The sequence below is a fragment of the Eretmochelys imbricata genome, chromosome 4 (genome assembly GCF_965152235.1).
Source record: "Eretmochelys imbricata isolate rEreImb1 chromosome 4, rEreImb1.hap1, whole genome shotgun sequence".
Classification (NCBI taxonomy): domain Eukaryota; kingdom Metazoa; phylum Chordata; order Testudines; family Cheloniidae; genus Eretmochelys; species Eretmochelys imbricata.
In genome coordinates, this window is record NC_135575.1 from 118,112,636 (window position 1) to 118,128,773 (window position 16,138).

The 16,138-nt window shown below is 42.6% G+C and overlaps 1 protein-coding gene across 3 annotated transcripts in view; it reads right to left on the bottom strand.

Annotated features, from left to right (window-relative positions):
• Nucleotides 1–16,138, bottom strand: part of ZNF518B (zinc finger protein 518B) — a 143,129-nt gene that overhangs the window by 23,082 nt on the left and 103,909 nt on the right. The window contains exons 1-2 of one of the 3 annotated variants that reach the window (XR_013346006.1): nt 11,586–11,690; nt 8,882–8,958 (exon numbers count right to left, since the gene is read on the bottom strand). The exons of 1 other annotated variant lie outside the window; for it this stretch is intronic. The gene's annotated coding sequence lies outside the window, so the exon portion shown is untranslated. Of the gene's footprint in view, nt 1–8,881; nt 8,959–11,585; nt 11,691–16,138 lie in introns of those variants that run through there. One more of the 3 variants, XR_013346005.1, reaches the window with a different exon arrangement.

Consider the following 16,138-nt stretch of genomic DNA (forward strand, 5'->3'; position numbering starts at 1 on the left):
TTTTTATTTCTAATGGTACAAAATGTAACCAGGTTTTTGCACATGCCATTGCTGGGCTTTTGTGCTTTCTTTATTATTATTTATTTTTATTGTATTCTAAAAGCTTAAAATCTAAATATAAAACAAGAAACAACCTGTGGATACAGACAGACAGATGGAGGACCACAAGAAAATAATATTGGTCAGATTCCATTATTCTATCCTCAGCAGGGTGAAGGCTAGGGTGTCACAGTGAGCAGAAACTGGCACCATGCGATTACTCTGCAGTATGGGATTTAATTAGCTGAAAAAATAAAACTAAAGGCTAGCTGCTGAGATGTCTCCTTACGGTTTTAATGGGAGGCAATGTTAACTTTGTTCAGTTCTTTACAGGTTTCCAAAACATCTTTTATCTGAATTATTTGCTGTGGGCCAACTTCTAGGCTCACTGAAATCTATGGGAGTTTTGGATCCTGTAAGAGATGCTATTTCTGAATGCAACATTTTGATAAGCTTGTTTCCTAGCACCTACATCAATAATTACCTGAAAATAATGAACAGCTCTGTACAAGTCAAGATTTAATGTATTTTGGATGTGACTTTGAATTAGGAGTTGAGATTTGCTCGTATCCACATACAGGCGCTTATATACTTAAATAGGGGACCTGCATCTCACAAAACAGGAGAGCTCCAGGATCTAGGCAGATATCACTGGAAGCCAGGGCCATCTTTAGCATCTCGTAATCCCACTCACCCCTCCACCAGTCACAGCATCCAGAGACCCCTTTAAGGAGATAGATTCAACAGCATGGAAGATTCAACAGCCTGGAGGAGAAAGTGAGTATGCTAATGCTGAACAAGTTAGTATTATCTTTCTCCCCTGAAGTTCCATGCAGCAAGTGGAAAGAGATGCCAGCACACCCCCAACCTGATTCCTTCTCACATATGAATCCTAAACCCCACAGAAGGGTATCAGTGAGACTGGTAGAAAAGGAGAATGATGCTATAGAAGCAGATCACCTTCTATGATCAAGATCTGATGGATCCCTATACCCCTTGTTTGTGGAAACCGAAGTTACAGTGTGAGGCCCCATAGCATTCACCACAACCAGGTTACAGGTGGGGAAGAGAGACAGGTCAGGGACAGGACCAGGGACAGATTGGGCAAATAGGACAGAAGGGGTCAATCTGAGGGGAGGGGCATGAATAAGCAGAAATGACTGTACCTATTAGAGTACAGCCCACTCCAGAGTCTGGAATGGAAGCAGGGGTGCGTCTATGCTGCATGCTTCTTTCAGTGGCAAGTAGTGCATGTACCAGTGTAGCCCCCCCGGGCATAGATATAAATAGCAATGGAGATAGTGAGACACTGTTTAGGCACGTTGAGTAAAGACATGCCTGAAGGGTGTGGGTACATACTCAAGCACATGCAGTTTGGGTGAATGGAGAGCCATGTAGGGGGTCTCCCTGACTATGCTGCTATTTTTAGCTGGAAAAGTCTCTGACATCGGGGAAAGGCTTTGTCATTTCCCTGCTTCAGGGAAAGTTCCCAGCAGCAGGGAAAGGTTGGCAGAACCGCCCCCTTGCTCATAGAGCCACTCCCCTGCTGTAGGGAGAGACTCTGGCAGCGGGAAAGGCTCAGCCTTGCTACAGGGAAAGGCTCCAGCAGCAGGTAAGTTAGAGGTATCAGTATTACAATCTATGGCAGCAGTTCTTAAACTGCGGGTCACGACCCCGACGTGGGTTGTGAGTTTCTTTTAATGGGGTCACCAGGGGGCTTTTGTTAGAATCCCTGCTGCCAGGGGCGGAAGCTGAAGTCCGCGCCCCACAGCCCGGAGCAGATGCCAACACATGAGCAACTTGGCCCCTCTGTGGAATGTGGCCAAGAGCAATTGCCCTGCTTACCATCCCCTAACGTCGGCCCTGATTCTAGACTCTAGAATTCAGAGTAATACAGCACACTGGGATCGTGCAGAAATTTTTGTTGTCAGTAGTGGGTCACAGTGCAATGAAGTTTGAGAACTCTGATCTACGGAACTCATCCAAACTCCCTTCATGTGAATGGGAGTTTCCACTGAGTTCAATGGGCTTGCCCAAGTCCGAAACTGTCAGCACACAAACACATATTCCACCTGTGGACAGTGTCTATGCCATTTAATAGCATGAATTAGGTAGGGATGATCATATAACATATAAGGGGTTAACCATAAATGACTTGTGCTGTAGTATATCAAACCTAACAATCAGAAAGGCATGTTTCACTCATGCAAGGTATATTCTGTTTCTATTATTCTCGGTTCACAAACATATGGGTCATATTTTCAAACATCTTCCAGACCTAGCTGAATTAAAATAAAATATCATCATTATTATTATTATTGCTGTTCACTCAGCTCTAATGTTTCCTTTCTTAATCAGTATTAGAAACTTTCATCTGATTCAAGTCAGATTTCCTGGCAGCAAACTGTGCTGATCGCAAGTGCAGCCTCTCTGAGAATCCCATTGTTGAGTTAATTGGCTTGAAATCAGTTGTATCTTGGTAAGCTGCCAGTTAAAATTACATCTTTTGTGTTTGAGTAGATTTTTGTATCTCACATAGTTTTGAACACTTTTGAGGAGTCTTCCAGCTCTAATGCCATTAGGTAATTTTAAAATATGCATGTACTATGTGTGCAATACTTTGTGTGTTCATAATAACCATGAAATACATCCCTTAATTTCTGTAATCATTAAAGATAGTGCATAGTATTCTCACATACCAGAAATACAAAATAAAGAGTCTTGGCAATGGTTACTTGTTTGGCATTCTGTGCATATTCTCATATCAACAAAGGAAACTGTTTCTTTGAATGGAAAGTTCTCTTTGGCTTTAGACAGGAGATAAACATCCATGCTCATACCGTTAGATTTGTCAGCAGTTTCTGACACAGATGAACATGGGGGGTTACTGATTCAGCTGAGCCCTAACAGGAATGGACAGACTGACACTTAGGTGATTCTAATACTTACTTTCAGAAAGATTCACAGAGGAATGAATGCTTTTCTGCCTCATGACCACTCTTTTGTGGAGCCCTCCAAGGATTCCCCTCCTTGTCAACATGTATATGAGACTTCTGGTTCTACTAGTCTTGTATTCTATAAATACTCAAGGGATGCCCCGTGTTACATCTTCTTCACACTGAACATCATCTTCTTCACAGCTTACTCAGTGCCCCACTGGAATCAGCAGCTGGCTTAAACTACACTGAGGCAAGTTGGAGCGAATGTTGGAAAGCAGGAGATATGCTTTGAAGAACTGACCTATACCACATCACTTTCATTCAAAGGCATCTACTCTCTGATCACAGTCTTGGGACCCCTCTGGGCTCTTCATTGCTTTTGGATAGTCAAATAGTTCTAGTAGCCAAAAATACAACCATCTTTGGTAGGGCAGGAGGCTTCAGCCCTTCCACTCCAATGCAGATATGGCCATATGTGCATCACCTCAAGAATCAATGATTGGAATGCTCTATACCTGTCTGAGAATGCTATTATGGAATCCGATGGTACAAGATGTAGGACCCTGTCATTTAGCTAACACAGGGCAATGAGAAGTCATCACCCAGTGTTCCTCACTTCAGTGCCCCCCTAGTCCAATGCAAGATCCAATTTAAGGCCCTAATCTTGATCTTCAAACCACGTGGGCCCGGCTGTGCAAACTTTACACAAGCCATTGAGGAAAAGCCAAACAACATGAATAATAGTGACACAGCTCAGTTCTGAATTTACTGGGCTTGACTATTTCAGAAACCATCCCTTTATCCAGGAACTTGAGCTAGCACAACAGTTCCCTTCCACAGGAGCACCAGAGCTCATCATGCTGAGGGTGTGTCACAAGTACAAGGGACTTCTCAGCAGCTACCTAACAGTTATGGAACCCTCTTCTGCAAAATGTTTGAACACCCTCACATCTGTCCACTTTTGAAACAAATTGTGAGACCCATCTCTTCATGTTAACATTCCCACAACTTCCCAGGAGTGGGGTAACAAGGAGGGGCAGGAAGAGGATAGAGAAAAGGAAGAAGAAAATCAGTACCTGTTTACTTGGGAAAGGAAGAAAATACAGTCTTCATACTTAGGGCCCCTAGCTAAAGCCCATTGAAGTCAATGGCAAAATTCCCACCGACTTCAATGAACTTTGGTTCAGGCCTCAATTTATTTATTTATTTATTTTGTAATTACAATTCTGTCCGGACACCACAGTGATGGGCATGATTTTCTATGTCACACACATTGCACTATGTGTAATATGACTTCCAACTAACTACAATAAAGCACCTGTTTGAGAGCCATAAATAGGGCTGGCTGACAATTATGGTTTTGCTTAAATTTGCAAAGTATTTGCTAGCCATGGACAATATTGATTTTTCGTTAAAAAAATGAATACCCCAAAACCAAAAACTTCAGGGTTTTTTTGCCAAACGCATTAATATTTCAATTTAGAAATGCACTCATGGTGCCATATGCCCCCACTCTCCTCCATTCTAATCTATATAGATTTTACAGCGTTCATCGGCATAATATTTGAGTGCCTTCCCATAGTGCATTAACCAGCATGAGTACACAATCTGTCACATGTGGTTTGTTCTCTCGTCCTCATCCACAAGAAGCATGTGCAATGGAGAGTCTTGTTTTGGTAGGGTTTTGTTTGGTTTTGTTTTTTTATATCGATACCTGTTTCTGTTGTTTATATTAGAGAAGGCAATGCAGTAGTATAACCCAGCTGAACTACATATCTTCTATGACAGGGGTGGGCAAACTAAGGCCCGGGGGCCACATCCGGCCCTTCAGACATTGCTCTTAACGGCTCCTGGAAGAAGAGGCATATCCCCGTTCTGGCTCCTATGTGTAGGGGCAGCCAGGGGGCGCCACACCTTTCCCCCACTCCAAGTGCCGCCCCCACAGCTCCCATCAGCCTGGAACCAGCGCCTGTGGACGGGGCAGCATGCAGAGCTGCCTGGCCATGCCTCTGTGTAGGAGCCAGAGGTGGGGACATGCCACTGCATCTAGAAGCTGCTTGAGGTAAGTGCCGCCTGGAGCCTGCGCCCCGACCCCTTCCTGCACTCCAACCCCCAGCCCTGATCCCCCTCCCACCCTCTGAACCGCTCAGTCCCATTCCAGAGCACCCTCCTGCACCCCCAACCCCTCATCCCCAGCCTCACCCCAGAGCCCGCACCCCCAGCTGTAGTGCCCACCCTCCCCACACCCCCCAACCCACTGCCCCAGCCCGGAGCCCCCTCCTGCACCCTGAACTCCTCATTTCTGGCCCCACCCCAGATCCTGCACCCCAGTTGGAGCCCTCCTGTCAAATTTTTGCCAAATTCATGAATGCCCACTATACAATTTCCATACCCACATGTGGCCTTTGGGCCAAAAAGTTTGCCCACCCCTGTTCTGTGCGGTACTGTGGCCATGGACTCTCATGATGAACTGCCTTTCCTCCCCAAAGAGCCCAAATTTTCTGTGGAAATTTTTTTTGTCCAACCTGCTCTGGATGCAAACAATATCTGTTTTTCCCCTGTATTGGTTTTAAAACAGCTGTGAAGATAAGGCAAAATATTTCCTAGTTAAGTACATGCAGCCAAATTCTCCTCTCACACATTGCTAGAGAAATCTATTGAGATCCCATGTCACTTGAGAGCAGAATTAATTTATTTTCCCTCCAGTGTATTCATTTCTTTTGAGAACAAAGTGATTAAAATATTTAGACACATCTTAAAACAATTCTATAAACCGTTTGATCAGGCAGAGAAGGTAGGAGAAAGTTTAAATTCAGTGGATAATCTTTTTTTTCTTAAACTGAAAAAGATATCTGGCAAAAGAAGTTCATCTCTTTCATGCTAAGACTTGCTGCTCTTTGAAAAGCAGACATTGGGGTAGAATTGTTAAATGCAGCACAAAGGAGGTAAGAGCTGTGTGCTTACTTTTCTCTCTGTTCAAGAGAAATAATAGGTATTCACCGGTCAAAGCTCATACTACTGATTGGTGGCTGGGCCTGTGGCAGCCCTTTACAGGAAATCAGACAACATTCTCCAAAGGAGATTTCTCAGTATTGCTGATACTGAAGAAATAACACTGAAACCCATTCAGCTCTGTAAAGCATCTAGCAATGGTGCACAGAATTTGCTTCATAGGAAACAGCATCTCAGAGCTTTGCTGCCTCAGATCACACATATCTTCAGGTAAACCTACATGAATAACTCTTGCTTCTGCCTAAACTCTTTTGCTTTTGAACAAGCTTCTACTCCAAACAGGCGTTTTAAACATGGGAATGATTTATGGTACCCGGCCTGTTCCTTCCCTGACAAACGTCTCATGCTACTTGAGGCAAAAAAGATTGTACGGTATGTAAATGCTAACTGTGTGTAGTCTGCCATATGCAAGACAGCTGCAGTCAAAAACCTCCAGGCTTCAGCATTTTTAAATCATTTTCAGTCCCTTCTTCAACTGGACAATCAATATAACCACTTCCAATCAACTGAAATAGACCTTTTTTGTTAAGTTCTCTGCATGTGTCGATTTCATTGCTAATTTATATTTCTTTGCAAAGTGATGTGTTAAAGAGGACTGTATTGTAAAGTTAAATTGAGTTACCCCACATCAGGATTTTATTAAATCAACAAACAACTTTACTTAAAAATGTTGGTGGGAGCTCCTATCAGTTATATACTAATATATTCATCTTGGTAATATGTTGCTTCTGGCTGCATTGCTAGCAAGTGGAAGAATCAAATTAACATGTTACTAAAATAAATTGAGCAGTGTGCTAATTATGCCAGAAACAAATTAGAAACAGACCGGGTTCATTTCAGTCAGAGAAACCAGTTCTACAGCTTGTCTCTTCTGCATATGACTTTTTTCCATTGTTATGGGAAGAAATTTCTACACCATGTGGCAATTGATAGAATATATATGTTTTTTCCGCTATCTAAAAGTGATCCTTCTCCTACTACATTCTACCATCTGTGACTTGATACGGTAGAACTTTTCTATATGAGATATGAAAGGGCGACAGTAGCAGGGTCAAATACTATGCTGACTTACATTCCATGCACCTTGATTGGAGTCAAGGCCTGTGATAGATTTTCTGTGTCAGGCATATAATATTGCTTAATACAACTTCCAATTCTTTCCATTAAAACTCTACAATAAAAAAATGTATAAGCAAGGCAATGGAGCTGAATGAGTCCATATAAAATTTTACCCACTGCCTCTACGCTGTTGTCATCTCTAATTAATAGTCAGGCTACATTTAGGCATGTTATTTTAGTTGTTACTGTGGGCTCTGATGTTAAAAACAGGGTTGAAGATAGTTATTTGAAGGCAACCGAGGGACAGATTATTTAGTCTGTCCTTGGCCAGACTTCTCATTAAATTCACTGGGAGTGTGTCTGAATAAGGACTCCTTGAGGATTTGTGTGTGTACTGGAATTGCAAGAGAGTGGTTTATTTGGCAAAGAGTAAGGATATTGGAGATTATCCATCCAATCAAATTTCAAGAGCATTAAAACAAAGATTAAAAACTAACATGCACATGGGCAGAAAATGTGCTCACCAAGTTGTACAATGAAACACCTGTGTCTGTGCTTTGACAGAGCGGTTCAGTCCATGGAGACTGCAGGTCCAAGTGCAGTGCTCCATCTTGATCCAGGCAGCCAGACAACTGAAGGAAAATTCGAGGTGAAGCACATTATGCTTCTGGTTTGAAAATTTCTTGAGTTGCCACTCCATATTAACAAGGAAGGATAACTTGGTGGTTTGAGCATTGGCCTGCTAAACCCAGCGTTGTGAGTTCAATTCTTGAGGGGGCCATTTGGAGATTGGTCCTGCTTTGAGCAGGGGTTTGGACTAGATGACCTCCTGAGGTCCCTTCCAACCCTGATAGTCTATGATACTAGCTGCTACATTTAATGTAATTGGGTGGGCTGGTCAAAGGAAAAGGAAAATAATTGTGAACATTTTTGCAACTCCCCCCCCCCAATTTTTTTTTAATTTGACATTTCAAAGTGTCTAGCTTTGAAAAAAAAATGATTCATTCTGCTGTGAGTTCCTGGCAAATTGCTAATTGCAACTTGGCTGGTATGTCTGGACAATGCTTTAGAGATTGGCTATAGGTGTTTCTCCACCAATACACAGAATCATAGAATCGTAGAATATTATGGTTGGAAGAGACCTCAGGCGGTCATCTAGTCCAACCCCCTGCTCAAAGCAGGACCAACACCAACTAAATCATCCCAGGCAGGGCTTTGTCAAGCCGGGCCTTAAAACCCTCTAAGGATGGAGATGCTACCAAATCCCGAGGTAACCCGTTTCAGGGCTTCACCACCCTCCTAGTGAAATAGTTTTTCCTAAAATCCAACCTAGACCTCCCCCACTGCAACTTGAGACCGTTGCTTCTTGTTCTGTCATCTGCCACCACTGAGAACAGCCTAGCCTCACATAAAAGTTAGCTGTGGCCCAATTCCTGACCATTCCCTAGTGTTACGAATTACACCTGGTAGGACACGCACACAACTGTTGCGAATTATACCTTGTGAGTCACATGTGCTAACTTTTCCTTAACACTAGTGACACTTCAGTACACGTTTTCAAAACTGTTTACACAGTTTAATTTAAAGAGCCATAAGTCACTCAAGGAGCAATAAGATTTTGCTGATTATTAAGACTGTGCAGGGTATCTCTTTCTTACTATGTGTTTATACAGCACCTAGCACAATGGGACACTTCTCTTGGTTGAGGGTCCTAATGCTACTGCAATAGTAATAATAAGAACAATGATTATTGCAGGGTTTTTTATTAAAGAAGGTTTTTCTCTATCTTATTGAAGACTTATCCTACTTTTCAGCTCCAGTTGAATGTGGTGCTCTAGTGATGTGACACCCATTCATTCCCATAGGATCAACATCTTAGGGAATGAAATTTCAGCTGGGTGACTCATTCCTAAAACAATAAGAGAAAAGAAACCAACTAGAAATTAGATTCCAGGCTTGAATCACAACAGTACAATAAAACCGTCTTTGGATTTATCTAGTACTCAGAAAACAAGAAGGTGTGCAAGGACAAGGGCAAAAGTTGTAATAATTCTTTTTTCCTCTTGAAAAAGTTTTTTTTCCTGACAAAGCATTTTTCAGACTCTGGCTCTTTTCATTTTTATTAACATAAGCAAGCTAAACAGATATCTAGAGATTTGTCTTACTTGTAACCTGTCCTCTTCCTTCTCTTTCTCTCTAGCAAGCAAAGGTGGGCAGGGCTAGTTGGTGCAGTGGGTTATTCCACTAGACTGAGAACCAAAATTGTAAATTTAGATCAAGTCACTCGTAAAAATAATCCAGTGGTCTCTACCTAGTTCCTAACAGATGTGTCTCCAAATTACAAGTCAAATTATTTCTTCTATCTAGTTTCAAAAGACATCAACATAGTTTCTAAGCACCTGATACGATGCTGCAAAAGGTAGGAGTCTGAGCTCAGTGGGCCTGGAATGCTATAAGTGTGGTTTATTAGAGTACTGGGGAAGTTTGCATCATGCCAGTTCTCCACTATGGGCCAATTCCTGCTTGGTTTATTCTCATGACTAAATCTTTTGACTGCAGTGGCACCATTTCTACAAATAAGTTGAGTATGCAGCCAAATCCTATCTCAGCTCTCGCTCTCATTGGAGTTCTACTGGTGTTTCCATATCTTTGTCCCTATCTCATCTATCATATCCCATACTGCCAAACACCAAGCATTTAAATTCAGGATGCTCCCTCCCCAAAAATCATGAGATTTGGGGGTCCTCTGATTTCTACTCTGCCTTTTGAGCTTTTACAGTTCACATTTTCAAGTTTTCACATTTTCATGAGGTCTAGAAACAGAAAAGAAAGGAAATAGAGTCTCATGTAATACATGGCTCCAGAAGCTGCCGCTTTAAGAGCACCTAATACCATGAGACGTGATAAGTCAGAGTTTGCAAAACTGCATGTCTATATGTTGTCTATACAGTATGAGTTGCTCCATCCTTGCTGTTATCCCTTTAATAGTCTCAGCATCAGATTAACAGTGAAAACAAATCTTTCACAGAAGAACTAAAGGCCTAAATTTTTATAAGTGACTAATGATTTTGGGCCCCTCGTATGTGACTTGATGGGGCCTGATTTTCAGAAAATGCTGAGTATCTGCCCTCTCAAAATCAGGCCCCTTTAAGGTGTTCAAACTGAGACACCCAAAAAACATTTTTTTATTAAATGTCGGTCTTGCTGAATTATTATTAGAGAGAAACTGACACCTCATGAGGAAATTTTGAAAAACATTTCATTCATACACAAATATGTTGGTATACTATATATTTCCTGGGTTATTTTATTCTTCATTCCGTCTTCATTATAAAAGATGTATAGGAAACCATGATCTTTCGTAATTAAAGGTTCATTTGCTCCTGGTGCACCTCCAATGAATCACAAGCCACAGCCAACCAGTTGTGCTGTGACTTCAGGTGAGGAATAATAATAATGCTAAATCTATCAAGAACTGTACAAACATTAACTAAATTAATCTGCACACAGCAAACGGCAGGAGTGGGTGGATTTTACAGATCAAAACTCTTGTTTCCATACAAATATCAGTGGGCTACAATTAAAATTAGGAAAAGAAAAGTATATGAACAATTTCTCTTTGAATAGAAAGCTTAGTAATTTTTATGGGGAGGTACCAGAATGTCTTCAATGCAAATTTAAAATGAAAAGGTCAAGAAATTGTACAATAAAGGCAGACAACTCAGAGATAGCCCATAAATATGTACATGACTGACAGATTCCTCCTCCTACTCATTCCTGACTTTGCCCATTGACCCCATAGCAAAAACAATGCAGTACCATGCATGTGCAATGGGTCTCTAACTGTATGGAGAAGTGAGGCATGTTTCTTGTGGAAACTTAAAGGGGTTATATAGCCAAAGAATAGCAGTAGCCAATACCTCTATTCATTCAGGTACTTCTGTGACCTTATCGTTGTCACAACCTGGGATGCAGGTTATCAGGTCTAGTGATTGGTGCAGGAGCCAGGAAGCCAGTAGGAAAGCAGGGCTGGAGTAGACAGGGCAGGACAGGAGCAAGGCTGAGAACAAGGCAGGCACTGGAAAAAATGCACCTGTGGGCATGTATATTGAGCAGCTAGACATCAGTTGGGTTAAGAGCAGGCTTGCTAATTTCCTAGGTGTGCTCCTCAGCTGGCTGGAGGTTGTGCAAGCACAGCTGTAAATCCTCATTCCTGATAATCCTAATCCAAAAATTAAATTTTGGCCCATTTTATATAGTGTGTGGAAGTCCATGATAGAAAACAAGAGTGCTTTGAGGAGGGAAATGGAGGAGAATGGGGATGCTTTCTAACAGGAAGAGGAATGTCATTCCAGGCATTAGGAGAAAGTTATGTTCATAGCATAAACACAGAGAAGTAAGATAAAAGCAAATACTCTTGATGGAAGGTTGCAGCATAACACTATTGCTTAGAATTCAGAATGATAACACCCAAGAACCCCCAAAACAGAGACACACACAGCAGGCTGCTCCCTAACACAGAAAGGCACAACTCACCTCACCTTCCCATAGGCTGACTTTTTCCCAGAATGACTCTGGTTGTATACTTCCTTCCAAAGGCATCCAGCATGCCAGCAGGATTAGGAAACCACCCACTCTTACAGTGATCGCTTGCAATTTCAACAGAGTCTTCAATACACCACAGAGAAAAGAGTGAAAAAAAAAACATGAAGGAGACAATGAGAGGAGGAAAGACTGAGTGCAGTGCAGACATGGAATGATTAGAGATGAGAACTGGCAGGGGTAGGGCTCCTCAGAGCTTTAAAGATATTCACTGATGAAGTGAGCTGTAGCTCACGAAAGCTCATGCTCAAATAAACTGGTTAGTCTCTAAGGTGCCACAAGTACTCCTTTTCTTTTTGCGAATACAGACTAACACGGCTGTTACTCTGAAACCTGTCATCTATGGAAAGAGACAGTGAGCTAGAGGAGCCTGTTGACATGCTCAGAGTTCACTTGATTGAAGAGGAGTTTAATTTAATTCAGGTGTGTGAGAGATAACTGTGGTGTGACCCAGATTTTTGGCAGTGGGAACAGAGCAGTAGAATGAGTTTTAGAATGTTATGGAGGAGAAGCAACAATTTGACAAGAGCCCTGAAGAGAGAAGAAAATGGAGAGGTTGTGGATAAGACCAGGTTGTGAATCTGAGAGAGGGTGAGATGGAAAGTTTAGAAGTTCATTGTTTGGCTGTGTTTAGATTAAGGGATGGTGAGGCATCCATGAGAAATACCAGTGAGCCAGGAAGAGATTAGTGGGATGCAAAGCTACACTGATAGTCATCAGCATAAAGGAGATTGCAATTTAATAGCTGACTGATAACTTCCAACTGGTTTTTAGCATCAGCAAGTTTAAGAGCCAAATCAGCAAGTATTTGGAGCCAAATGAAAACAAAAAAACCCAAAAAGAGCCTCCCCTGTATGAATGAGCAACTTCACAGACACATACACCTGCACATGTTGTTTGGCAGCACTTACCTCTGTACAGTTTTGAAAGATACTCATGAAGTTCAAACACAGTTGATAAGATTTACACTTCTTCCCCCGCTTACCAAAAATCCATGTGGAATTGTACATGTGATCCCCATCACCTGTGCACACAGATGGTAATGCTAGCACAGTGTGTGCATGGGTGCTAAACTGCAAAAGTACAGATGGAGAACTTATTAAGGCCACCTTTGAAAACATGGCCCTTAATGTCCACCTGCTGCTCCCTGCAGTAATGATCAAAGCATCCCAGAAACAGATGCTCCCTGAAAAACAAAACAATCCCTTCTGCTTTAAAAATAGATGACATTTTGATTTAAGAACCTGTCTAGTTAAATGAAAAGCTTTATTCTAACATTATGTAGGGCCCATTGCTGCAGCCCTTGCTTACACTAAACTCCCACTGATTTCAAGGGGAGTTCTGCTTACAAGAGAGCTGTAGGATTGGTCCCTTGATCAAGTTAAAACAACATTCAGTGGTAATATGTCAGCTAGCTTGTTATTTTTAAAGACCTAGATAAATAATTTCCTCATGTTCACACCGGACTTTCTCTTCACAGACTGACCAGAAGATTTTGTATTAAACGGGTGCCTAGAATCATGAATAGAGAGTAAGTACTGTAATGTGACATTTATCATCCTGTCATTGTCATTGCATTCATTAGTAATTTCATGGTACTGACTGCGTCACAGTAGGGGTAAGGAGACATGGGATCTCCCTACAAGAGTTTACAATTAAATGTCCCCTTCCTGCAAGCCCTTAAGCATGTGAGTAAGGGTACGTCTACACTGGCAAGTTTCTGCACCACAAGTTACACCACTTTTATAAAAGCACTGGAATTAAACTGCTGTTGCGTGTCCACACTGTGCTCCTTGTGACGCTGGAGCGCATCTACATTAGCAGCTCTTGCAACGGCAAAGACAGCCGTGCATTGTGGTAGCTATCCCACTGTGCTACTGGGTGCAGGGTGCTTTGGGAAGGGTTTGCAATGCCTCATGGGGCAGGCACAGCATCACATGATGGAGGTTTCCCCATCCCATTGTTCCATGGGCATCCTACTACATTGCCAGCTGCTTTTCAACTGAAATGATGGGGCGGGGCAGCGTGTGTGACAGGGAGAGTGTGTGTGTGTATGGAAGGGGAGGAGAGAGACAGTGTGCTTTGGGGGATGGAGAGTGTGTCAGCATGCTGTCTTGTAAGTTCAGACAGCGGCAGGAAGCAACCAGTCCTGAGGCAGGGGGCGGGGGAAACCCGGCCATCAGTCCCCGCCTCGGCTCTCTCTCTCAAATACCTCTCTCTCTCACGGACACCTGCCTCTTGTTACGAATTATACCTAATTGGTCACGCACATAAACCGCTGCGAATTATACCTCACAGGTCGCACACACAGGAACTGATACGAATTATACCCAATAGGTCACGCACAGTTCGAGTCTAGGCTGAGGCACACGAACAAAGTCCATAACTGCAGAGTTCCCAAAGATACTAAGTTTATTACGCTCGAGTATGGTGCCCCCCTGCTAATCAGGAGGGGACCCCGAATGCAGGTTGTACAGAGATTATATACCTTTTAGCAAAGCATGTTGCCCTCGTGCATCGGAAACCTTAGCCAATATTCAAACCCTTCCCTTAACCACCACCTATCCCTGCTAAGTGCATCCCCTGTGCTAAACCATTACTTCAACTACACAACATGGTCCTAAAGCAATGCACCAGTAGCCTTTCTTATCAGGATGGAAGGCTCACATCAAGGCCAGGAGGTAGAAAGTTAGGAACAGACAAAGAACAGAAACCAGGAGTCGAGACAGGCTGGAAACAAGGGGGAGGGGGATTCACAGGAATGCAGTATCTAAGGAACACTCCTGGTGCATGATTTTTGTTTTTAGACAATGGTGGGCCCCAAACCAAAATGGAGTCACATATGCACATATGCTAACTTTTCCTTAACACTCTGTGTTCAACAGCACGAGCTTCCACATTAATGGTTTGCTTTGTGTCCCGGAGCAGATCAGCACAGCACACAACAGCTGTCAGAAACGGTGCTTTGAAAGGGGGTGCATGTCTCCAGGGAAGTCAAGTTCAAAACAATGAGCAGAGTGGTCACTTGAGGCATTATGGGACAGCTTCAGAGGCCAATTAAGGGCAGAAAGCAATCAAGTGTCCACACTGGCAATAGAGCACTGGAGCCTCTGTGCAAATAGCCTTACGACTCTCGTCGAGGTGGTTTTTTCTGCAGCATTGTAAATGAAGAGTTTCTGTGCACAAAGTGGGTTGGCAGTTTGTATATGTCTGCAGTTTGAGCGCAAAAAGCTGCTTTAGTGCACAGAAACTTGCCAGTGTAGACAAGCCCTCGGTGTCCTCAGTAGAACATGGTTTACAGGCCTAAACCCTAATGACACAACAAAACAGAAGGGTACAGTTGAGGGAAGAGAGAGGCTGGGCCTACACCAGTAAGATTATATAGTTATTCAGCAAAGACACATGTGCATCGTGGTGAAGCAAGGATATTTTTTACATAAATAAATATCTTTGACTCACTTTTTGTGGGAATCGTAATAGAAGGCAATGGCTCCGTGGACTAGCTGAGGAAGAGTGTTCCATGCCCAAGGGATGAAGTGGAAAAAAGCTTAAGTATTTGCAGGACCAGCCCTTAAGAGAGGAGCTTGCTTTTCTGCCCACTGCTGTTCTCACCCTACCGCTTGGACATGTGGAGGGAGAAGTGCCACCTTCACATGATTCTGGAGATGGAGGCCACTGTGGACCTAGAGCCAGTCAAGTGGGAAATGGGTGGGGAGAACCCAGCCTGGACTGCTCTTGCAGTCACTGCTACTTTCTCTCTGCCTCCTGGGGGATCTGGAGGAAAACAGAAGTATATATTCTCCAATCCATTCTTCCTGCCCCCGCAATCTCTCAACCCAATGTTTGTGTTGTCTTTATTCCATCTGTGAAGTGATAATAAGGTGATTGTACATCAGCATCACTACCCTGTAGCCAAAGCTTGTGAGATAATTAATAGTTTTATTTTTGCTGTGAGGTTTATTCCCCCCACCAACAAAGAACTTTTTAAATAGTAAAATCTCCTGTAATTGAGTAGCATCCGGGATAGTCCTACATTCCCAGTTTTCTCCAAACTGTCATTCACTTCAGCGGGAGGCACTTTGTAAACAAGAAATGCTGGATTTATCCCTATAGGAATACTTCTCTTTACAATCACCCCAGGTTTTATTTACTGTGTGGGCTTCTATTGGGCTCTAAAGTCCAAAATAAATTTTGCCATTTGCTTTCTAAAACATTACACAAAATGCATGAAATGATAATTGTACTAAAGTATACAGAACACAATATTTTTCTCATTGTAAATTTATGACGTGATCTAGTTTCAATTGACACTGATGACAAAACTTCCACTGCCTCAGAAAAAGGGGTTGTTGTATAGTTCCTTCTTTTTATCCAGCAGACTTCCTGGTCTCGTTGTGCCATTCTGTGATGTTGCATTGTTGACTTTATGTAATTCTTGTCAGGCACTCAGGTACCATGGTGATGAGCATGATACAAAGAGGAAGACA